Here is a 24,774-nt window from a genome sequence, read left to right on the forward strand (position 1 = left end):
TAGCGCCCTTAAAGAAGCAGAATCTTCCACCTATACAGACCCCCCCCCTGCAACAGGAGTAGGACCACATGCATCAAGTGGACCCCCCATATGAACCCCTACATGCACCTTGTTCCTGCTGTGCTTTGCAGGCAAACATATAAATTCTACAAGTCACGCAGAAGAAGCTATTTGTATTCTGGATCACTTATTATAATAGTGACAGAATAACTGTTAGAGGATTAGATATTACCGCCGATTCGGTATAAAGACAAATTCAGTTATAACATAACAGCGGAGCCATTACCCTAAGTGATAACGATTTAGAATCTCACCTAAAATTACTTCTGTTTTAAACAATGTGAAATCGGGTTTCTGAGATGTGTGGTGACAAGTCTGCGATCGCACTCTTAACTTTGCCAAGAAACTCTGCGTAATCTCCTTAAAATGGCCAGTGTGCGAAAACAGCAAGTCAAGGAAGACGAGGACAGTGGTGAGAATTCTGTCGCCTTTTTTTTTTTTTAATTGTCCCCTAAAACCATCTTGATCAAAATTCTATTCTAAAAGCAACTTTTTGGTTTTTTTAACCACACCTGGGACAGCGGGCAAATGCCCAATGGGCTGTTGGCCATTGGCACCCATACTGGATATGACCTGCGCCTTCTGGCACTGGCCCACCGGGCATTTACCTGGTTTGCCAGATGGCCAGTCCGGTCCTGATGCTGACCTTGAAAAATTGTGGGCATTATCCAATTTTTAGCCTGTTTATACACACTTTAAGCAAAATCTTAAAAATTAGGTCAGTCTTAACATGAACACTAAATGTGAAGCGGTTGCCTTTTTGTATGTCAGATACAGATAAATAATTGCTTGTGCTCTATAAAAAAAATCCAACAAATAAAGTAAAAAAAAATATAAGGTTTTATTCTGTATTTTGGCCGAAGCATGTAAGCTCAATTGCTAAAATCAATTTAGCCCACATAGGGTGAGATGCAACTTAAAGATGTAACATGTCCCTTGAAACCAGGCCAAGGGAACAATTTAGAGTAAGGCAAAAAAAAGACCTTTTATTAATGCATTTAAAAGGAAAAAAATATATATTTTATTCACAGAATTTAATTTATAAACCAATTGTGTTAATTCTTTGCGGAAACGATGCTTCTTTTTAGTAGTAATACAACAAATTGAATATGATATGGAAAAAAATATGATAAATTCCTTCAACCTGAATCCCAGCTAGAAAGGGCTTACGAGGTCATAGCAGCGAAGCTGAGCAGTGGTACGTTTCTTTTTTATTGGTTGAGATCATTATGACATCTTATGAGGTCATAGCAGCGAAGCTGAGCAGTGGTACGTTTGTTTTTTATTGGTTGTGATCATTATGACATCTTATGAGGTCATAGCAGCGAAGCTGAGCAGTGGTACGTTTGTTTTTTATTGGTTGTGATCATTATGACATCTTATGAGGTCATAGCAGCGAAGCTGAGCAGTGGTACGTTTGTTTTTTATTGGTTGTGATCATTATGACATCTTATGAGGTCATAGCAGCAAAGCTGAGCAGTGGTACGTTTGTTTTTTATTGGTTGTGATCATTATGACATCACTCAAAAGAAACTAAACCCACTGAATACACTCCAAACTAAAGATTATTATGAAAACACAATGGCCGATGTCGACACTACAAGCCAGGCGTTTTAATCTCGTATATATTAATTAAAGGGACACACCAGCCATCATATTCGCCTTAATGCATATTAACCCTCAGCGCCCCCTTTAAATGAATAATGTAACTTTTTTCTTCTCCGCACATCAGGCAGGTTATGAAGACACCCTTCATATCACCTACTAAGCATCCCGACAAGAGATACTGGCTGTGATAAATTTATCTAGTTAATGACATGTTTAATCTGCAAATTCTCCAACAGACAAGAGCAGCCGAGAATAAGATAAAACAGATAACAAATCCAATTATCGCAGCCCGGGGCCGGTATACGTATTTTCATGTAATATTTTGTTTTTAATTATTTCCAGATCTACGCCAACGCTAAAGTAATATGTCTAGACGTAGGGCGTTACAGGATCCATTATTCTGCACAAATATTTGTGGCATGTCGCAATCCCCGGCCAAATTTACTATCAGTCAGAAAACACGGCCGCTGAACTGAATCTAATTAAACAGGTAAATTAACCGTCTAATTACCTATTGGTATCAGTACAACTCATTTAATTATTTTTTTGGTTAATTGTGTCAAAACCAATTATTGAATGCAAATTTGACTGGTATAAACAGTATAACGGTAAAAAAAATATGCAGGCGTTTATGAATACACAAAATAAATCACCATGAAACATACGATCAATGGAAGCTGCGGTCTATATTGCCGTTCAAAAATGTAATATGTTATTTATATTTTTTTTCTGCCAAGTTATGTATTTCCACGTAGTGTGATGTATATGTCGGGTCTCCCATTGTCTAATTCAAGAACCACTGGCTCTTACCATAAGAGAATCAATTAGGCACAGATGCCATAAAGAAAGAACTGTCGTCATGGTAGCGTTTAGGGGAAAAATATATAATTTATTGAAACTAACGATAGCTGGTGGTTTTTATTTGTCAGTGCAATTGGTTTGGAGGTATCGAGTTTAAGGGTTTATTTCAGCGAAGATTAGATCCTTGTCTCGATGTGGATAATATAGAACCAATTTCCTTCTCCGCGTCCCATTCTTGTAAGAGGCTGCCTGAACCAATCAACAACAATCATCAATTTGACAAAAAAGGGGAGATATAACTTCATGGGGAGTGATTATCCCGCAGCTCCTAAAGAGGTTAAAGGGGCACTCCTGCCATCATACACACGTTGATGCATATGATAGCTGCGTGGTCCCTTTAAATTTTCATGTTGACCCTTTTTCAAAAGAATGCAGGGATTCCGCAGAGCCCCCCCTATATAAACAAGCCCCTTTCTTCACCCCTCCCACACCCCAGCTACATTTTGTGATATACTCACCCCCCCCGGTAAGTTTCAGCGCTGGCCCTGGGAAAGCTGTGACTCTGTTCAGAAAGCCTTCCATTGCTTTTATTAAGAGTGCTTTTGTGTCACTGATTGGCTGCCTCAAGCAGCCAATCAATAGTAAGAAAGCCAGGCCACAGAGGAAGATGGCAACTGCAGCAGGAGGGCTGCAGCTTCTGAGTCGGATAATTGATTAAATGTATCTTGTTTTGGAAGAATGCATATTAAAGTACTCAGAGAGCATTAGGATTAGACACAGAGCACAGTGGGGGTGTCAGGGGCACATAACCCCCCCCCCCCGTTTGTAATTCCTGTTCCTATGGTATACACATCAGAGGGTTTTCTATACATATATATTTCTTATTTGATAAACAGCAATACAGAGGATTATTTAGTGCATAAAAAAGTACAATTTAGAATACAGGAAATCTGAATTTCAAATACTTATAAAAATTCACAGCATAATTGTGTTTATATGGATACAGCATGAAGCTGTACGAGTTTTTTTTGCATCAAATTGTTTCTTTTTTTTTACCTTTCTACATTTTATGCAACTTAATAACAGTGATTTGTGTACAGTAACTATTAGAAAATGTCCTTAAACCGAGTGGAGAAATTGTGCATTTTTATCAGTTTTATTATTGCAAGGAACATTTCCGCCAAAGTCCTATGTAATCATTTTTATTTGTTCCCTTCACAAAGCTCTTAAACTATTATTTTACAGTCACCTGAAATAGAAAATGGGGAAAAAAAGCTAAAAATGTAGATTGTATAAATGTTTCACATTACATTAGCAGTGAAATAATGGGAACTATTCTTTTTACGATCTTTTATGTTCAGTAACTTTCTTCTGTTTACTCATTTTAATGGGATAGTGACAAAAGTTTTCAGCATTAAAATTTAAAATCATTCTATTTGTCAGTGGATGAAAAAAATAAAAAAAATTTATAAAGGAGACAATTACATCCACTTCTTGCATTACTAAATATATATATATATATATATATATATATATATAAAAGGGAATTCTATATTGGAATATCCTTAAAAAAAAAACAAACCGTAGGGATATAGAAATATGAGCTGATACATCGTTATTATGTTCAGTATAAAGTATTTCTGGCAAATTACTGGTATTACGTTTCTTTTATACCATGCCTAGGCATTATATATAATGTCTAAACTGCCTTAGCAAAGTATGACATTAAAGGGGAAGCTTTACCAGTTTTGGTATTTTTATGGATTTGGATTTATTTTTTATTATTTCATTTTTTATTTCCTAATGTGTTTACCTGCATTATATCCAATGTATGATTCCATACTTTGTATGTAATATATATATATATATATATATATATATATATACAGTACATACAGCACATGTGTACATCATACATCAAAGATCTTCATTGGGAATTATTTTATAAAAAAAACACCTTAGATCTCTAATAAAAAGCAATCTGTGAGAACCGTGTCTCGAAACAACGTATCATTTGTATGTGGAAACATATAGCTTTGTTATCATTGATATATACACGGAATGATTCCTTCTTTTCCATCCGTCCAGTGAAAGGCATTGTGGTGGCATGTGGCCAGCAGAACATTTAGATGAACAAGAACCTTTACTGGATCCTTTATGGGCTCCCCTGTGGGATTCCCATAGGGTCCTATTCTGTAAATGTGTTTTGAACAGAACTCCATAACCCACATTCATAGAATTATGGCTTTATTAGTGAGACTGGACCAGCCCTTTGGGTTATGTGTGGGTAATCTTGACAATTGAACTACCTACCATAAAAAAAATCCATGCAATCAAAGATCCAGTTAGAGAAAAGGTTTATTCTTTAACTGTGCAAACTATACAGGCTTTTATTAAAATCACACTTTCTCCGGGTGATGGACTTTTTTTTTTCCCGTTTGCTTGGATCCTGGTTAAAAAGCCATCTGTTCGCACCATTGTCGGGGAAGGAAATGAACCTCGCATGACCTTACATTGAACTGAAGGCATGTTTCTGTATAATGTTTTCCTGAATCCTACATTTTATAGTTCTGTAAATTCAGATGGAATAGAAGCCCTAGTAGATTAAAATGTAACCTTCAATTCATATTGCTTTAACCCCTTAATGACAAAGCCCGTACATGTACAGGCTCAAAATGCATTGTTTTCAATGGGTTTAGGGACCGCCCATTGGTCCCAATGGGCCCATTGGACCGCCCATTAACTCTTAAGGGGTTAAAGAAAGTAAAATAAAACTTAAAGTACTGTTATTAGTTAAAAAGTATGTGTACTTAAATAGATAACTTCAATTAGTCAATTAGTTGTGTTTATAACTTTGATGGTGATAGTTCATCCTTTAAGGTCCCAGAAAGATATATATATATATATACACACAATCATATATACGCATACTGGTCTTTATTCCTGTTTCCCCTTTAATTCCGCAAGGTCTTGAATCATCGAAGGTGCGCGAGGCACAGAGATTGCTGCCGTTCCATTACCGATTATCTTAAAAGCTGACACCACATTTTGATTCCATTATCAAACGGGTTTATGTTGTACTCGCTCTGTAATGCCCAATGTTTATATTTCGGATTTATTGTTTCCCTCCCTGAAACTTCCCTATTCTGCACTTGGATACTTAAGGCATATAAATATTTAATATATGAAGCCGAAAGGAAACACTCCATTCGTTTGAAGAGGTAATTAATGTATAGGATATGATGTACTTAATTTTAAAAAATAATGCTACGATTTTCTCCTCCGGGATGTATTACTCTTCACGTTATCAATATTATATATATATAACATAAAGAAAAATTTAAACTGAATTTTACAATTTTGGATTATTGTTCTCCTATCAACATTTGAGCCACGAAAAACTTCTACAAACACATTAAGGAGTTGGCATCTTAAGGTTTTGAGCAGCTTTAGAATGGGCAAACAAGACACATTTATGGACGCTGAATGCACTCTAGATGGGCATTCTTTAGTTGAGTCTTGTTTTAAGCAACTGGATTAATGTTCTACTGACGGGGCATGAAAGCAGGGCCAGCCTTAGGTTGAGTCAAGTGGGGCTCACATCCAGGGTCTCACCGTACCGCTACTTACCGCACCTCATGGTCTCTGCGTTGCCAAGTGAGATGGAACTTCCCAAAATATGATGTCATATCTAAGTACTCGGTGATGCAGAGGCAACAAAAATGAGGGAGACCAACCCTTGCCCTACTTGCACCAAATAGTGGCCCACCAGCCATCTTTGCCCTGGACTTTATAAACCATAAGAGTAGCCCTTCTTGAGATAGCCAGGAAGGGTTATACGAAGACCTGAGCCATTATCATCTTCATTTGGACCATGGCTCAGAAGCTGACCTGAAGCCAAGTTATATCGCCAGACCCAGATAGGTTAAGAACGTGTCCCGAGTTACGCACAAGAGACATGCCATCAGGGGCAAATATAGATCCTGCAAGCTCTCACCAGGGTAGTAGAGATCACAGGGTGATCCTCCCTCCAACAGGGAGTAAGGGAGCCCCGAAACTTCTCATGTATTGGGCCTTTTGCCCATTTCTTGCGTTGATTATGGGTTATTTGGTATCATTATTTCAGTGGCTGTAGGATGAGCATTAAAAGTCTTTATTCCAGAGTACACTCAGAAACTATAATATATGCATTATTACATTGAGGGGTCAGTCATAACTCAATGGAATATGAGAAGTATCATAAATATGGAATAAAACAGATTTTGCGTAAACATAAATGACATTTCCTTTTGAGAGGGAAAAAAAAAAGTGATATTTTAGTTGTGATATTTAGCTGATAAATACGTGAAAACCGCCTCCCAACGTCAAGCCAGAGAATGGAATAATATCTGCATTATTTGCTGTGAACGCACGGATGGTAATAATAAAACGCGATAGCAAAGTTCACACTTTCTGATTTAATCACTCAGATGGGACTGACAAAAATAAGCGTACATAAATATAGATGTGTGAGTGGGTTATAGCATACGGAACGTCGAATATAATGTACAAAAACACTCATTATTATATCGCGCTTAATATATCCGCGAGTGACATTAGACGGGAGCGGGAGGAGAGAGGCGTGAGGTTCTTACAGCAATCTTTTAGAAACTTTGGCCACCCGAGTCTTCTGGAAGAGCGTCACTTGGTTTTCTTCAAAATTTACAATTATATTGATTTAAAAAAAATAATAATACCATTCAGTTGGATGTTGGCCCCCTTTTTGAACTTAAGACCCTGTGGTCTGGCTCCTCCAGCTTGGTCGGTCCCAACTTGGCCGTCTCTATTTAACCCCTTCAAGACCGGGACGTACCTGGTACTTCCTGGTCAAAGGTCACCGGCAGACCGGGACGTACCAGGCAGGTCATCGATGATGCGCGACCCAGCGGCGCTATGAACGCTGGGATGGCGAGGGGCGGTTGCTACCTGCCGCTGGGTGTCCCCAGCGATCCGTAGCAGCCACTCCCCCTCAATTGCTCTGCAGCGAATCACGAGCACGGAATTTAAATATTTACAAAAAAAACTGCGGCCTTCAAGGGAAGACGCGGTTTGCCAGCGCCGGTCCTGAAGGGGTTAAAAATGAATGATTTTGAGCTTCTTTGTGGTTAAAAAAAAAATCTATTTTTGTACAGCTATCACTAATACAATTTGATACATAGGTGGTAACGCTGATTAAAGGAAAATCCCAACCACGATATGAACTTTAATGCATATCATAGCCGAGGGTCCACTTTAAATGATCATTTTCTTCCGCATTCAGCAGAATCGCCCCCCACACCCCATTCCTTTGTAATATAATATGAAATATATGATCCTTTCCCCGGGGGGGGAGGACTAAGCCACATTCAATGGTTATGTGTCCGTAAGGGTCTTCACTTGATTAAAGCAAAGCGCTTCATTATGGAACCAATGTACGGATATCCCTTGGGGTCTTGGTCTTCCATCTACAAAAATAGACAAACATTATTCCTCCTCATATAAAATATAATTACGCAAAAAAAATGTAGACAATAATCCTTCACATGGCAGAATAATAATCCTTCAAAATGTGGTCACCCCCTTTGGCATGAAAAGAAAAAAAAATGCTGATATATGCAAAAAAAAACCCCAATTAGTTTATTTTAGGGTTAGGAAATATAGTCACTTGATGTGAGAAATCTCTTTTAAATTCAGGAAATAAATCATGGTTTGATTAACCCCTTAATGACAAAGCCTGTACATGTACGGGCTCAAAATGCATTGTTTTCAATGGGTTTAGGGACCGCCCATTGTCCTTAAGGGGTTAAAACTAGACGGTCGGAGGTTTCGATGTAACGTAAGGAGGTTTTATTTTACTGAGAGGGTGATAGATCAATGGAACAGCCTCCCAGCATAAGCGGTAGAGACTAATACAGTGAAGGAATTTAAACCTGGATGGGATAGGCATACGGCTCCTGAATCTAAGACAAGGTCTGAGTTGGGCGTGATGGGTCTGATCTCCCGTCACATTCTATGTTTCTATTTTTAATATACATGTCATGTGCTAATTAAAGTGTTATAGTCAATAGTTAAGTTGTTGAGTGTGTAACACTTTCAAGTTGTGACCCAGAAAATATTCTTGTGCCGTGTGTGTTACTCCTAGATTTCATCGCAGATCGACAATGCTAGAGATAGCGTGAGAAAGCAGCCGAGTATAAAAATAATAAGGCTCTCTCCTGCTTCATTCTCGAGTGAACACGTCAAGTTCGGAACTGGTAAGTGCCCTCGAAGTGTACGTGAGGCCATGCATAGCAGACTCTGTGAAAGCGGCGTCTGTGGAAGTAAAACAACCAACTACAAAAAAAAACAAAACAAAAAAAAAACACCGGCGGTGTACGGGCTGCCAAAGTTCCAACAGGTTAGAAAAACTACTCGAAAAATTAAATGTTTTCTTTTAGTGAAACCAAGCCCGACAACTATTCAATACGGCGACTGACATGAACGATGCAATCAAAACACGAGCGGACTGGGACTGTCGGCTGTTGTACTTTCCCAGAACACAGAAGACTCGATCTCTATATCAAAATATATGCTGACCAGATATTTTAAATAAAGCCAGGGGGGGCTTTTTATGCTTTATTTAATGCGATTTCGAGAGGCAGGAATTCTACCCTGCAGTTGGCGAAATGAAAAAGAAATGTCTGCGTAATAAAGCAAGTGTTATTACTAATAACCTTGCATGTGACAAACATAACGTAACACTTAGGTGACAACTAACAGCTAACGGTTCACTTAGGGAAGCCTCTTTTCAGGACTATTGGAGCTATTCATAGATACCTAGCTTGGGGCTCGCCATGCTTCCCATCACATAATAATAATAAAAATAAAAAAAAATAAAACATTTCCCATTTTCCTACATAGCCTGCCATCTGGCACCCCTGAGCATTTGCCCAGAGGTCCGGAGGCCATCTTGGGCATATACTTACCAATACTGCTTGTCTAGGGGCAGATTGGGTCATACAGTGAACGGCAGCTGTATGGGCACAATAGCAAGGGGTCATTTTGCAGCCACTGCCTAGCATGTACACGCATATAGGTTGCACAGTTAAGGTACACATAAGAAGGGGTTAAATAGGCACCAGCATTGAAATCATTAAACATCATTTACTGTTATTTGTCCATTTCTATGTTTATCGAATTTCAATTTATTTCTGGGCTTTTAATCAGAAAAAGTATCCCTGCTCAATAGATCACTCAAAAGCTACTCAACAAAACTGCTCGCTACAAATGCAACAATTTCAAGTGGAAGTGTTACATTTGTAGCAAGCAGTTCAACTAAATCACTTTCAGGTTTTATTCTGGCACAAAGCCAATAAATCTATTAAAACTTTACTACTTATTTGAACATAGCTAAATGTCTTTTAAAAGTTAACCTATTCAATGCTAATGCATTTTAATTATTAAGATAAGTTAAATTCATAAACTACACTGATCTATATAACTGCATATTGATAAATAGTTTAACAAACTTTGTGTGGTCACTCATTTAACATACGAGACTTCAAGGATCTCCACACATTTTGGTCATACAAGGAATTAACGATGATCTCTACACACTTATTTAACGCAACGGCACATCATTTGATCTTAATTGGAGATGCAGATGTTGGACTTGATTATACTAGACTTGGAATAATTTAGACTTGGAATCAATGCTTGCTGTGATTCTGAGTTTACTCGCGCTAACCATGTATGTGGCTTGTTATTCAGATTAGTGCCTAGGGAGGTAAAGCTCTTAGTGATAAGTATGAATTGCTTGCTGAGGCCTAGTTTTAAGACTGGCCATTAAATCTGCCCGAAGGTTCCCAATAGTTCACCATAGAGACGCTGAGGACCCCATGTGCGTTCTTTTGTTTCACTGGCCACCAGAACCGGCCACGTAAGGCCAAGTTTGTTCAATTCCTTCTCCATAGACCCTCCAAACAGCCCATCTAGGGAAATCTTAATTAGGTTTTATTCAGTGGTCAGAGAAGATGAGAGAATTAGACACACAATGGGCGTAGTAGAAAAAAAATGATATTTTATATACCTTGGCATAGTTTCTGTATTGAAAACATGGAACGCCGTCAAAAAAGTTGGTGATTTAGAATTAAGCGGTAGGACATCCATTGTATAAAATGTAAATTTCAAAAAAAAAAAGTGAAAGGAGAGTCTATATAAACCTACAAATATGATTTCTGGTGTAATTTTATGTGACATATACATCTGTTGGTTCTCCGTATGATGCCAAACGCACCTGGCATCTGTGATATCCGAGTCCTTTATCGCAGAGGGGAACGCACAAATGCACAATGTAACGGTAATGTGTAACTCGGTTATTAACAAATCTGTGAAAGACGCAGCAAATGACAATTCCGCGAGATACATTAGGGCATTTTGTATTTGTGTGCGATTGCACATTTCCCTGTGGGGTAGTAAGGATATGGAACACCCACTGACTGTGAACAAATCTGTAGAGGACACTGAAGAGATACTAAATAAGTCCAATTATAATCTGATCATGAAGGGACGCATTTGGATGGGGGAAAAAAATAAATATGAAAAATGCATTATTCTATTTTGTGCTATTATGCAATGATGAGAATAAAAGGTAAGAGCTGGAGTCATTATTTAAATCATTTGCAAAGAAGAGTGAATTTTGCAACTGTTTCTAAAATATAACAGTTTTGTTATTTTACGCCATGATCTATTATAACCGACCCAGGTCAGAGGTCAAAGGAGATCAGGTGTTTGCCGTATCTGTATACAAAGGCATTCATTACTCCATGAGTTAAATACATTTCGTTTACAATGTTTATTTATTGAATGTCATATGACACTAGATTGAAATGTACTAGGAAAAGTGGCTACAGTAACGTATTTTTGGCTTAGGTGCACTACTCCTAGGGCGGGGGGTCTAGGAGGGCAGCAGCCCCACTGTTGAGCCTCTGATCTAAAAGCTATACCATTTAGGCCATGCATACCTGGGAACTCTGGCTACCTGGAGGCTACCCATGTGAGATGCGGCCAGGACTACCCGCTGATGTCTGTGGGTGGTCCTGCTGATGTTGGGTGCGGTCCAATTGATGTAGGTGGGTGGTCTCACTGATGTCAGTGGGCGTTCCCACAAATGTCGCAGGACACACCTCCATTTAAGAGGGTAGTAGGCGGGAAGTGGGGCAACCCGGAGGATTCTGGTGTTGACCTGGAGAACCCCTTACGAAAAATTACTGCAGTTTTTCTGAAGTAATACTGCTATTTTTTGTAAATGAAAAAACTGCAATACTGCACATTTACCACACTTTTTTTTTATATTGCTAACCTACAGTTGTACTTCAATGTACTGCAGCTTTATTGCATTTGTACTTCCGTACAAAAATAACTGCAGTACAGTGAAGTACAAATGCTGTAAAACTGCAATAAATGTGTAGTAATACTGCAGTAAAAGTGCAGTATTGCAGTTTTTTCATGTCCAAAAAATAGCAGTATTACTTCAGAAAAACTGCAGTAATTTTTTTGTAAGGGACTGATGCGTCTCCCGGGTCTCCGGCCGAAATCCTGAGAGTTCCCAGGTGTGACACTAGGGAGGACTGCGCTGAGTCAGCACAACATCCATAATGCGCAGTTTAGAGACACAATGGCGGGATCTGACATTATATCCTGGTTCCTTAGCAATGAGAACTGGCACCAGAGAACAGCGCCCATCACGAATATGTCACTGGGTGGCTGGCAAGCGAAAATATGTAGTTCCAGCATTAAAACAGTCAGTAGTTTAGAACAACAGTCCAAAAACCCAAAATCTTAAAACCTGCAAACTTCATTTAAAAAAAGACTGTCATGCCGTCATTTAGGAGGAACCGGTCCTTTTTGGTACCCAAGTCCCTCGGTCCTTCTTTCCTGCCCTGCTGTCCCCTCTTTCCAGGGTCGTTCAGAATGTTTGCTGGTTATGAGGGTATTATAGATACAGTGTTCTATAGATAGCAGAAAATGTCTTAAAAAAATATGTTAATTTATTATTTTTCTTCTAAATTCATTTCACAAGGTCAGCCGCAATCTCAAAGCAAACGTGTCTCAACATCACCTGGTGCAGTGGAGTAGTACAAAAAGTGACGCGGTGTTAAAAAACAATTGCGATTGATTTAAAAGAAAAATTGAATGTTGACATAAATATTAAATAAGTAGCTCCCTGAATAAAATGTGTAAAATGTACAATTACAAAACATCTAAAAAATGTGAGCTGTACGTCGCATGCACACATTTTTGTAAATGGAAAATACCCGGGTTCTATGAACTGAGACCAAAAAACGTCAGATTGTCTGTAATGCAAAGTTGTGAGTAGGAAAGGCTCAAAATTATAAAAAAACTGGAATATAGTTAAAATGTACAAAATATATGTGAAGGTGCTTAAGAGAAAATCGGAGAGAAAATCTTAAAATACAGGCAGCTTTTCACAACTTCAGCCAGGATGGAGAGCAACCGAGAGGTGTTATGGGGTTAGCATATCAGCGGCGAGACAGCTGTGTATCAGAGAACGCGTAGTGAAAGAGATCACCGTAACCCTTACAATGACATCAAATGTCAAAATTACTCTTAAAAAACAAAGGTGATAACAAACCAAAGAGACGAGGCAGGCTGGAGGCCCCAGGTGTGCAGTGAAGGCAATGTTCTCACCCGGAATGGGTTTTTGATTATTTTAGACATATATTTAAGAATGAAAGAGTGTCTCCATTGGTAACTCTCATGGCTCGATTCCATAATCCGTCAAAATGATATCACAGCCTTTTTGTTTTTTTAACCCGTTCGAACGTCTATCGGAGAGGTAGACACAACGCAGGTGGCAAATGTTGGTTATCAGACAACAGCTATGATAAACTATCAATCCCATGATCCCCAGTCATCCTATTCACCTATATTTATTTATTTATTGATACAAACTAATTAACAGGCATAGATGGTTCTATTATTTACTGTTTAATAACAGTGCTTTCCATCTTCTACTCCTGGTGGAGGACAACGGTGGGCATCTAGCCAGATAGAAGTCCTCATCATTGGGAATAGGAGTGGTGCTACCTTATTGATTTGCACCCTTTATATATATATATTACTATTTTGGTAATCAAACCTGGGGTTTTCCAGGTAAATTGCATGGAAGTATTTATTTTTTTTCCCCCCAAACTCATACAATTACCCACTTTTTATCTTATAATAACCAATCATTATCAGCACTCCCAAACACATACTTAACATACAAGACAAACTTTTCTGTTATAAAAAAAATCTGCCAGCGGAGAGATTCCCCGTCGTGGGAACAGAAAAAGGTGTTATATATATACATATGCATCAGTGATTCAGTTCCCAGCTCCTACCAAGACAAAACCATACAGCGCCATCAGGAATTTAGAAACATTTGTTTTTTTAAATGCTTTACCACTGAATAAAATGAATTCTTTCCAAACGTTCTTGACTTGTTATTCTAACAGGTAATACGGTACTAAAGCTTAGTTCAATGATCAATATTAAAGGGCATTTGGCTGCTTAAACAATCGATTCATATCAGATCATGAAAAAAGTGTCAGATTTATACAAAAGATAATCCCAAGGGCTCTTTGATCAGTGAATTAATTTCCATTGTGCCTTTAGATTTTTTTAAATAAATATTTATTTACGAGACAAATAAATATATGAAATAATTAGGCTTATTTTTTTTAAATAAATATTATTTATTAAACCTGTTGTTTCTGTTTCTGTTTCAACGGCGGGCTTCACAATGTCAGCAAAGACAGTTCTAAATCCGAGAACCTGTTTTGTTTTGTCTATAACTTCAATAGCTTTTTTTTTTTTTCTTCTTCATTTCGCAGGGATCAAGAGGTAGTTTTGGAGGCTTTGCGCTCATCCTCCGGCAACATATTTATCTACAAGTGTGTTGAGCCAGAACTACAGCAGGCTAGCCAATGTTGTTGAAAATAAAGCTGTATCACGGATAAAAAAAAAAATCCAACATTTTAATAAAGTACAGGTGGGTATAAAAAGTCACTCTGTGTGACCGTTTTGGAGGGTTCGCTGGCTGTGTACAAACTCTGGTTAAAAAAAATAAAGTATCGCAACACATTTGAAATATATAACGGAAAGTTGACCCTTGCAAGGTTCTCCTAGCGGAAGTGCTGGGATGTTTCATCGATGGGGCTTACGATGACCCTACTGATGTTTGTTCCAAACCAATGCTCCAATTTAGAGAACAGCTGGGGAATCAGTAAATTTCCTACAAATCCACATCCAAAAACACGTAGTTGTCTCATATATTATTTATATATATTTTATATATTACACCCCGGTTACATCCCAAATTTTGTAAAGAACAATTATTTGCCAAGAAATATTATAGTGTTTCATCCTCTTTCCACAGGTAAACTTTATAATAATAAAACACATATTACGCAAAATAAATAAAAAAAAAAAGATTTAGCATGTTTACAATACTATACTGACACCAACTGTTGAAGTAGAAATATTAAGAAATTTTATTTTATTTTATTAAAATATTAAGAAGATCACATCATCTTTTGCTCCATGTGCTTCCATATGCACGGGAATAAACATTTTTTGGAAACACGATAATGTATGAATAATTTCATACTTTGTAAAAATAAAAAAATAAACAAAATTTATTAGAATTTTTTTTTAGTGTTAGGTTTTAAAAAAAACTTTAAATGATAAATCTCATTATTGACAAAACTCCCCATTCCTTTCATAGACTAGGTACCATGTTGCTAACTGTCTTTAGTTGGTTGGGACAGTCCCACTTTCTTGGCGTCCTTACCTGTGACTCAATCTGTATCTAAGGCTTTGCCATGGGCAGTGGCAAAAACTGGCATGGTGCCATGCACAAAAAATTGGGGTCTGAGGGCCTGAAGTGGACTGTGTAACATGAAAAAGAGTATGAGGCGATAACAGAAGTCCCATATAAAAGTAGCTATAAAGATGTGAAGAGGCATCATAAAATGGCTGGTATTTATAATTACAACAGCAATTAATGGATGGAATAAAAAAGAAATACTACGATCATTGGTCGTCTAGGCTGGCCGAATGGGCCAATTAGAAGGAAAAGCTCTTATCTCCCCAACTGGCCCATTTTCCCAGTAGAGGACCATTACTAGCTGGCACAGGCTTCATCATCTTGTGTCCACAGGAGGAGGAGTACAGGGGTTATGATATTATATCATGGCGCTCATTAGTATGGACGCAAGCCATGGGGGTCACTTGGATCAGTCATAGGGCATCAACCAATTTTAATATGACACTGGCTACGAGTAGCTTTTTCTGCCCTAATGATATAGCGTCAACCATATGCTTCAAAGTTATAACACTACCTAGGTAATTAGTATCAAAGTATCCAATACTATCAATCCAGGAGAAAGTAGAAAAAAATTATATTCCTGAAAAACATGTTTTTCAATTCTGATCAGGTTGTTCTCTTAGACAAAAAAATTCCAAATTTAAATTGAGCATCCAAACTGCCGTTGCCATACCAAGCCCTGTCCTTTAGTGAACACATGGACAAACTATGGATTTATTTTATTATATTCCATAAAAAAGCATTTCAGGTTCTTATATAAAATCTACAGACGTGCATTAAACGCAATGTGTCGTCAAAAACCATTTAATTTGATGTGTTTAAGGTTACATTTTTTTTAGCTAATTTAAATTGAGGTGGCATATATAGACTTTTTTATTGAAATATACTAAGATATATTTATATGCTAATTTCATGTTTGAATATCATTATGCATAAATCTGCAATGCAATTAAAAGCTTAAAATAGCCCAGAAATGTGAAATTTTAACGTATTTGAAGTAACAAGGCAAGCCGTTATTCATCAATAGGAAAAACAGAATTAAACAAAAAAACCTGATCCAGCTATATAACAACATGCAGCTTTCTATGATCATTTGGAAAACATCTGTAAATTTTGGGCTTAAATGCTTAAATTCCAGATTGTGATTATGTGGATTTAAATATTTGTTTATATATATAGATACATTCAAAAATAACAATAGTTGTAACTTCATAATAATTTAGTAGAATATTCCAATACAGGGCCCAACTGGGGATAACAAGGCGGCCCTGGCACAACCGGAGCTGAGTATTTCCTATTCTACATTGTTGTGATAATACACAAGACTTCCAACTGGTTATTTAGCAACCAGTATGTTACGGTTGATAGACCTGCTTGAATGCAGGTGACTCAGTTAAGTGTATCATTAAATAATGACAATTCAAGGTTTCCATGGTACTAGACTATTAGAAAGGTTATTATTTCAAGAGTCTCAGGGTCAGTTCACTTAGAAATGTGTATATATATATATATCTATATATATATATATATATATATATCTATATATATAGATATATATAAATCTATATATATATCTATATATATATCTATATATATATATATAGATATATAGATATATATATAGATATATATAGATATAATCCTTAATGTAAGGAGCCAATGTAGGTGGTGGATCTAGCACTGGCTTGGCCTTATGTCTGGCTTGGTCCTGATGGTCAAGTATTGGAGCCATAACTAAGCTGGCTAAAACGCAACACCTATTAGCCCACTTGACTAATAACTGTTTCTGTTGGTCACATCATTTTATTTTACATTTCTTTTCAATTTTTACATATATTCAAATACATGTACAGAGACCCCTCCCCTTATGCTAATTCTCCTGGTCCTGTATCGTTCCTTTTATTGCTTCCAAATGCATTATTTCATTATTTAGGATACTGTATAATCTTTCTTCCAGTTTTTCTATTTAGATTTTATTAACGCCTTTCTACTTCTTATTTTTAGAACTGAAAAAGGGGGAAAAAAATATAAATGTTTTCCGAGCTGTCTTGAGATGTTCCTTAATCAAAACATATCCAGAGTTCTATTTTATTTAGTGCCAACAGGTATTTATCACAATATACCATTTATACAAGAGATAAAGATTTAGAACACAATATATTCCATTTCCTCTGCAATGTAACAACCACTTTCCCATACCAAGTTCATCCTCTCTTATCTTCTTCCAAATTCTGTTGCATTTTACCTTATCTATCCACCAAACCTATTCTTTTCTTGTACCCACAGCTCGCAAGCTCCATCCGAAATAATAAAGTAACGGATCATCCGATTGTATAATAGTCTTACTTAAACACGTCTTTAAGGAAGTAGCATGATCTCGCTTTTTCATCCAAATTTCAGTCTACTTTACAACCATTACATATTTGTAATCAAATTGTTCACATGTGAGAATACTTTAATAGCCTTTTTATTAATAAAATTAAACTGAAGCCCTGCTGCTGCTGCCACCCTCTTCCATGGTCTGATGACTCTTGCCCCTGATTGGCTTCTTACAGTAGCCAATCAGCAGCAGAAAAGCACCTCCATTGAAATCAATGGAGCACTTTCCACGCACGTTGCCTACAGTGTTCCTTGAGCTGACAAGCAGTAAGTATATCAGGTGCAGGGGGATGCTTTGGCTGTACACATCTCATGCAAATAGCCTGGGGCTGGGAAAAGTATTTGCAAGGGGGACACCAAAAAACGTTAAAGGTACCACTCAGCTATCGTATGCATTAACCCCTTAAGGACAATGGGCGGTCCCTAAACCCATTGAAAACAATGCATTTTGAGCCTGTATATGTACAGGCTTTGTCATTAAGGGGTTAAAGTGCATTTGAGGGCCAGAGTTGTACTCAATCCTATTGGTTACATCAATCAGAAAGGCATGAAATCAAATCCAAGGAGAGACAGAAATGAAAAGGCATAGAAGGCTCGATTCCACAAGCTAAGGGATATTTTGTTGTCATGTAAAATGGACATGCTACAAAAGAATTTCTTGGCAAAAAGAAAATAAGTAAATAAATGTACATAATTAGTGGGGGGTTTTTTGCCGTTCCCATGTGCTGTTACATTCGTAGGCTCCTGTACTGTACAGTGGTGTGCTGGGTCGGGTAGGCCTAGGGTGGCAGCTTCATTGGGTGATCAGCATTCCTAGGAACTCTGCAGGTTTGGCCCGGAGAACTCCAGGAGAAGCGGCGTTTCCGGGTCACAGGAACGGGGTCTGGACACGCCTCACTCCCCGCCCATTTCCCCCTTTAAATGTGGGTGTTATACGCGATGTCAGCAGGAACGCCCAATGACATCAGGGCGACTGAGGCATTGTCCTGGGTCAGGCCATGATACCCCCTCTGGTACGGTGTCCATACATCCTACCCCATACCTACTCTGCCCAGCCACCACTCTGCCCAGCCACCACTCTGCCCTTCCAACTCCATATTTACAACTCTCTCTCCTTTACATCACTCCTCCCTTTTTTTCCTTTTCTCATCTTGGTCATCTGTTCTCTTTTTCCTCCACATCACTCCCATCCTGCACATCTTACCTCCACTTCTAATTACTTATATTATTCACCCCTGTCTCCTTTTTTCATCTTTCCTTATTTGTCTTCTTTTCTTCCCTAACCCCCCCTCCGTCATTATTTACCCCTCTGCTTTTCTCTCTGTCACTTTACCATCTCTACCTGTCCATTAAGGCCACCATTGTGTTTTTAGCTTCCGCCTTTCGCCATTTTCCTGAAATAGGCCTTCTCTTTTATTTTCATACAAATCCATACAAATTATATCAGCACATTCTCTCTTTTGTGTATTGGCAATACAGCTTTGCTCTACAAGTCTATTTTTCACTAAGCTATTACAATACCACCAGCAAATGGGCGACACATTCAAAACGATTTCAGTAAATATTTATATAATGCATTCAATGAATCTCCAGATAATCACACATTGCTCCTCGTTGGAAAAGTAGCAAGAACGAGAAAGGAACTGTTATTATGCTTCCTAATATAACAGAAAATGTGAATGTAATATTCAGGGAAATAAACAAATTTGTTTTGATTCATTATACATTAAATATAAATGGAATCTGGAATCATACACAAGCAATTTAAAAGGGCTACAGTGCAAGCAGTGGGCCAAAAAGGGTACAAAACGTATTTTTTCAGTTCAGTGTACTCAATAAATACATCGCGGTAAGATATATATATATATATATATATATATATACATGTTACAAGTACAGGGACTTAACAGCAGCGGGGGGCCTCTTGTCCTGAATAATTCCCCCTCCCAGGGTCAGCTTGCCCATCTACCCCAGAACATACTGTTATTATTAGTAGTATTATTTGTTGTTTTATATAGCATCATCATATTCCGTAGTGCTGTACAATGGTTAAAGAGGACATAACAAGTACGTTATGACTAAACAATTCACTTACAGAAACAAGGGATAAGGATGGCGCTGCTCAAACGAGCTTACAATCTAAAGAGGGCTACTGTGGAGGATGATGTCTAAGAGCAGTCAATCCCCGCTGGTCCAGTGTAGGGCATGTAACTTTTTGTCACTACGCTCCCGAACCCATGCCTCCAAGATCCAGGGAGCCATGGCTCATCACCCGGTGTTCATGATGGCGGAGAGATAGGAGGAGAGGGGCACAAGAGCAAAATGCACAAGATATACGCAGTTTTTAAAAACAAATATGATGACCCAACAAGTGTGACAACTTGGAGCCCAGCACCATAAGGAAAGCCATGCATGATCATTACTCTTGCATTGGACTAACAACATCTGTAAGGCTGAGCTTGGTTTTCCTACCCAAATGGGATTCAGTTGAAATTTCCAAACATATAGAGTAAGAAGGTCAAGAATAAACCTAATGACCTAGTTACAAACACACACACATGTATTTATATCCAAAGCAACATCTGTAGCACACAAATGTTAAAAAATGTGCGCTAGCCCATCTTGTCCAGCATCTACCGGTACTCATGACACACAGTACTCAAGGAAAACACAAGAATGGAACAACATAGACATATTAAAGTAGTCAATATTGAAAGAAACACTGGTTAAAGTCAACTTAATTCAAGATGTTTAAAATATTGACACTGTTTCAATCTACTTCCATGGAGCATATCATGTTCTAACTTATCTCCTACCTATGGCACTTATAAAGTACATTACAAAGTCTTAAACGTCTTGAGCAACCAATCAGAAGATTAGAAAGATCACATATCGAAGCCCTTGAACATCAGTATTACCTTTTTCAGTTTTCATCAGCTTTGATAGATCTCAAGTATAAGTTTAGTTGGAGATATGTTACCTTCCTTTTGTAATACCTTATTATATTCTCTTTCAAATGTACCCTCCACAGATGTCTTCTGAAACATATTGGAAGAGTTCTAAAGTTACGACTCTTGCCTGCAGCCTGGAAGTTCTGTGCTGTCTGATAAATTTGTTTCAGGTCAAGGAATAAATAATACAAATTAGTTGACATTTTACTTGTTCATATAACCCAAAACTACATCAAAGTTCTCAGTTTCTTCTGAAGGTGACTACTGGAAAGCTGAACAGGAGGGAGTTCTCTTGAGTTCTCAATGGGTTCCTTTGAGGAACGTTCCTGCTAGGACTAATATTTTTTGCATACCTACCTGTTTTTTTAGTAATTAACCCCTTGAAAAACCTGAGATCTTTACATTTTTTTGGACAGTTTGCTATATTTTAATTGCGTGTTTATGTTTGAATGGTATTCCCAGTTGGAGACATCTCGTTGAAAATGTTTTCCAAGGTTCTGGAGTGTGTGAACATGAAAAAGAAACGGTCAAGACCTGCATTACAATGAACGTTCTCAATGTCTGCTTATGAAGAGCATTGCCTTCAAGACATATGAACCCTTCAAACAACGCATTTACTATCAAAGAACCACAGCTTTGTATTGTTAACTCTATTAACAAAGCCTCTACAGATATAATTACTCTCTGTATTTAGTTTCAGTCGTGCTTCTTCCTTAAATGTCCAAACAATACCCCGTTGTATTGACCTGCTTTCATTCAATAATTCAACAAACCAACTCTTCCTTTCCCTACTGTGAGGAATAATGTGTGTACTCCACGTTATGGTACATAATGAGATAAGCTGGCAGGTTAGAGGAAGTCACTGGTTTCACCGCATTAAACAAACTGTGTCACACAGGGCAAGGAGCTTTCTTTTTTTTTTAGGTAGAAAACAATAAACCTTGTAACTGTTCGTGCAGAACACAATATTTTTAAAAATAGAAGGTAGAGAGTGATAACTCCGCCAGGTGTAAGCCATCCACAGCACTACCGGGCTTGGAATATTTAGATTATATAAAACGATGGACAACATTTACAGTTTAAGGTTCTTTGGACTACAAGTCCCATCATCCTTGATGTCCATGGAAGTGACGAGACAGAATTTGCTAATCCTTTTGGTTAGTTATGTCTAAATGAATACATTGCAAATGCAAATCTAATTAGTATAACGAGTCAAGATTGTTCTATATTGGGTTTAAATTGGTAATTTGTGGGGCTATAAAAAGATTGCCAAGGGTCATGCAGGGGAACAGGATTAAGAGGATGGGGGTCTTTCAGTTATTGATATGTATTTGGAATTTTATTAACCTCTAACTGCACTGGCGGAACTTTTCTGCCCTATCATCATGTATAGTAAAGTCTTAATTGCTTTATCTATGCTATGGACACTCAAACTAATAACCAATCCAATACACTATACACAAGCCATATACATATATATATATATATATATATATATATATATATATATATATATATCACTCATTAACTCTATGAGCGCCACATTGGCAATCGATTCTTGTAAAGCAATGCATTCTTCCTCTCTAAGGCAATCACATACCTCCTTAATGAATTGTATCTATAACAATTACTTTATAGGCATTTGGTATGATCTGCTTGGTATACTTGTTTTTATGTATTTATCTTATCACCATAAAACAATGTAAAAAAAATAAAAAATAAATAAAATAAAAAAAAAAACATTAAAAGCAATAACCTTTAAGCTGGTGAGAATTCCAAAAGCATATCTTGCCAGCAGTAGTACTAACAAAAGGAAAAATGACTATGTTTAGGCATGACACAGGGAGGACACCTACCCCCCTGTAGTGCACCTGTGGGAGGTAAAATGTTGACAAATACAGTATTTGATGCATATCACTAAAAATAGGTTATTTGTCATGTCCCTGATCGTAAAATGTGCTGGGCTGGTTCTGTTTGCCTGCACTTGTGTCTCATAGAGAGAATATAAAATTATATGGATGGAGACCACCAGGATTTTTATTTTTTTTAAAAGAAAGTCTTATGTACTAAATGTTAAATGAAGTTGGAGCATCACACACAGGTCGGTAATGCACATACCCCTCTTCTAACCAGAAGCATGCAGAACTACACAGCTATTTGCAACACTGTATCTATCATATGAAAATAAACAGTAACTGATTTGTTTATACTTATTACATATATATATTTACCAACATGCACTGTGCATTAACCCTTTAAGGACCAAAGTGGATAGGGACCACAGTCAGCCCCTGCTGGCACTGAAGAGGTTAACAGCAATAGCAAACCTATATAAAATGTGTCAATCTTGAGATTTTTTTTTAGCTTACACCGCTGCAGATGGGAGAGAAGAGCATTTAACCCTTTATCTAGCCCGATGAACAGGGAGAAGGAAAACCGTACAGTACCTCTGATAAAGCCATGGAGATACGGCAGGGCTGAGCTTCACAAAGTGTCTCCTTGCATCCCAGCAAGAAAAGAAGAGGAATAGTAGATCAGATGAAGTGCAGGAGAAGCCAAGATGTTAGGAGCTCAGTCTCTCTCACCCACTGTGTTAGTGCTGAAGCCCCTGGCACATTCTGCTCCAGATAAATACATTAAAAGCATCCATAGCATGATTAATTATTCGGTCCCAGTGATCAGACTAAGAGAATAAAGACAGAATACACAGGAGGAGAAAGGAGGATCTGCTTAGAGGGGGAAAGGCAGCAGAGTCAGTTGACAAGCTTCTCCTCCTCTCCTCCCTGAGTTCATTAATGTGAGCATCTCCTCAATCCCTAGCAAAGCAAGCTACAGAAAGGGAGAGTGCCCATCACAGAAAGAGAGAGTGACCCTATAACAGAAAGAGTATTCCTATAACAGAAAGAGAGAGTGACCATCACAGAAAGAGAGTGTTCCTATAACAGAAAGAGAGAGTGCTCATTACAGAAAGAGAGAGTGCCCATCACAGAAAGAGAGAGTGCCCATCACAGAAAGAGAGAGTGCCCATCACAGAGAGGGAGAGTGCCCATCACAGAAAGGGAGAGTGACCCTATAACAGAAAGAGAGAGTGCTCCTATAACAGAAAGAGTATTCCTATTACAGAAAGAGAGAGTGACCATCACAGAAAAAGAGTGTTCCTATAACAAAAAGAGAGAGTGCTCCTATAACAGAAAGGGTATTTCTATAACAAAAAGGGAGAGTGCTCATTACAGAAAGAGAGAGTGCCCATCACAGAAAGGGAGAGTGCCCATTACAGAAAGAGAGAGTGCCCATTACAGAAAGAGAGAGTGCTCCTATAACACAAAGGGTATTTCTATAACAAAAAGGGAGAGTGCTCATTACAAAAAGAGAAAGTGCCCCTATAACAGAAAGCGTGTTCCTATAACAGAAAGAGAGAGTGCCCATCACAGAAAGGGAGAGTGCCCATCACAGAAAGTGTTCCTATAACAGAAAGAGAGAGTGTTCCTATAACAGAAAGGTAGAGTGCCCATCACTGAAAAAGAGAGTGCCCATTACAGAAAGAGAGTGTTCCTATAACAGAGAGTGTTCCTATAACAGAAAGAGAGAGTGTTCATATAACAGAAAAGACGAGTGCCCATCAGAGCAGAGAGTGCCTATAGTGCCTTGCGTCTGCTGTGTATATGTGTTCGCTGCAAGAGTAGTGAGATTTAGGGCAGAATGGGCATGATGAGAGTAGTAGTATGCTGCTAGAGTGCAAGATATCTCTCATATATGTACTGATAGACAGACAGACAGACAGTGTGTGGATGGTCTCATTTAGTATAATTTACTATAATTGCAATTATAAATACTATAATTTCAACCATATAAGAATATATATATTTTTGATATATTGAAAGTATGATGTCATTTATTATTGTTTATTGATCGATTGGACGGCATTCTGTGACTTGCAGGTTACATTTCTGGTTCAGTTATTTGCTTAGAAAGAAGGTACGGTTTCTATGTTTTTTGTTACTATGTATTGATTTATATATCACCATCATATTCCACAGCGCTGTACAATGGGTAAACAGGACATAAGTAGTGCACAGAACAATTTAG

At 37.8% G+C, this 24,774-nt stretch overlaps 1 protein-coding gene across 1 annotated transcript in view; it reads right to left on the reverse strand.

Moving 5' to 3' along the window:
• The window catches only part of LOC128468535 (heparan sulfate glucosamine 3-O-sulfotransferase 1-like), a 62,490-nt gene extending 39,046 nt beyond the window's left edge, over positions 1-23,444 (reverse strand). The window contains exon 1 of the mRNA XM_053450289.1: positions 23,136-23,444. The gene's annotated coding sequence lies outside the window, so the exon portion shown is untranslated. The remainder of the gene's footprint in view (positions 1-23,135) is intronic.
• Between the last annotated feature and the right edge of the window lie 1,330 nt (positions 23,445-24,774).

This window comes from Spea bombifrons, chromosome 11 (assembly GCF_027358695.1).
Source record: "Spea bombifrons isolate aSpeBom1 chromosome 11, aSpeBom1.2.pri, whole genome shotgun sequence".
Taxonomy (NCBI): Eukaryota; Metazoa; Chordata; class Amphibia; order Anura; family Pelobatidae; genus Spea; species Spea bombifrons.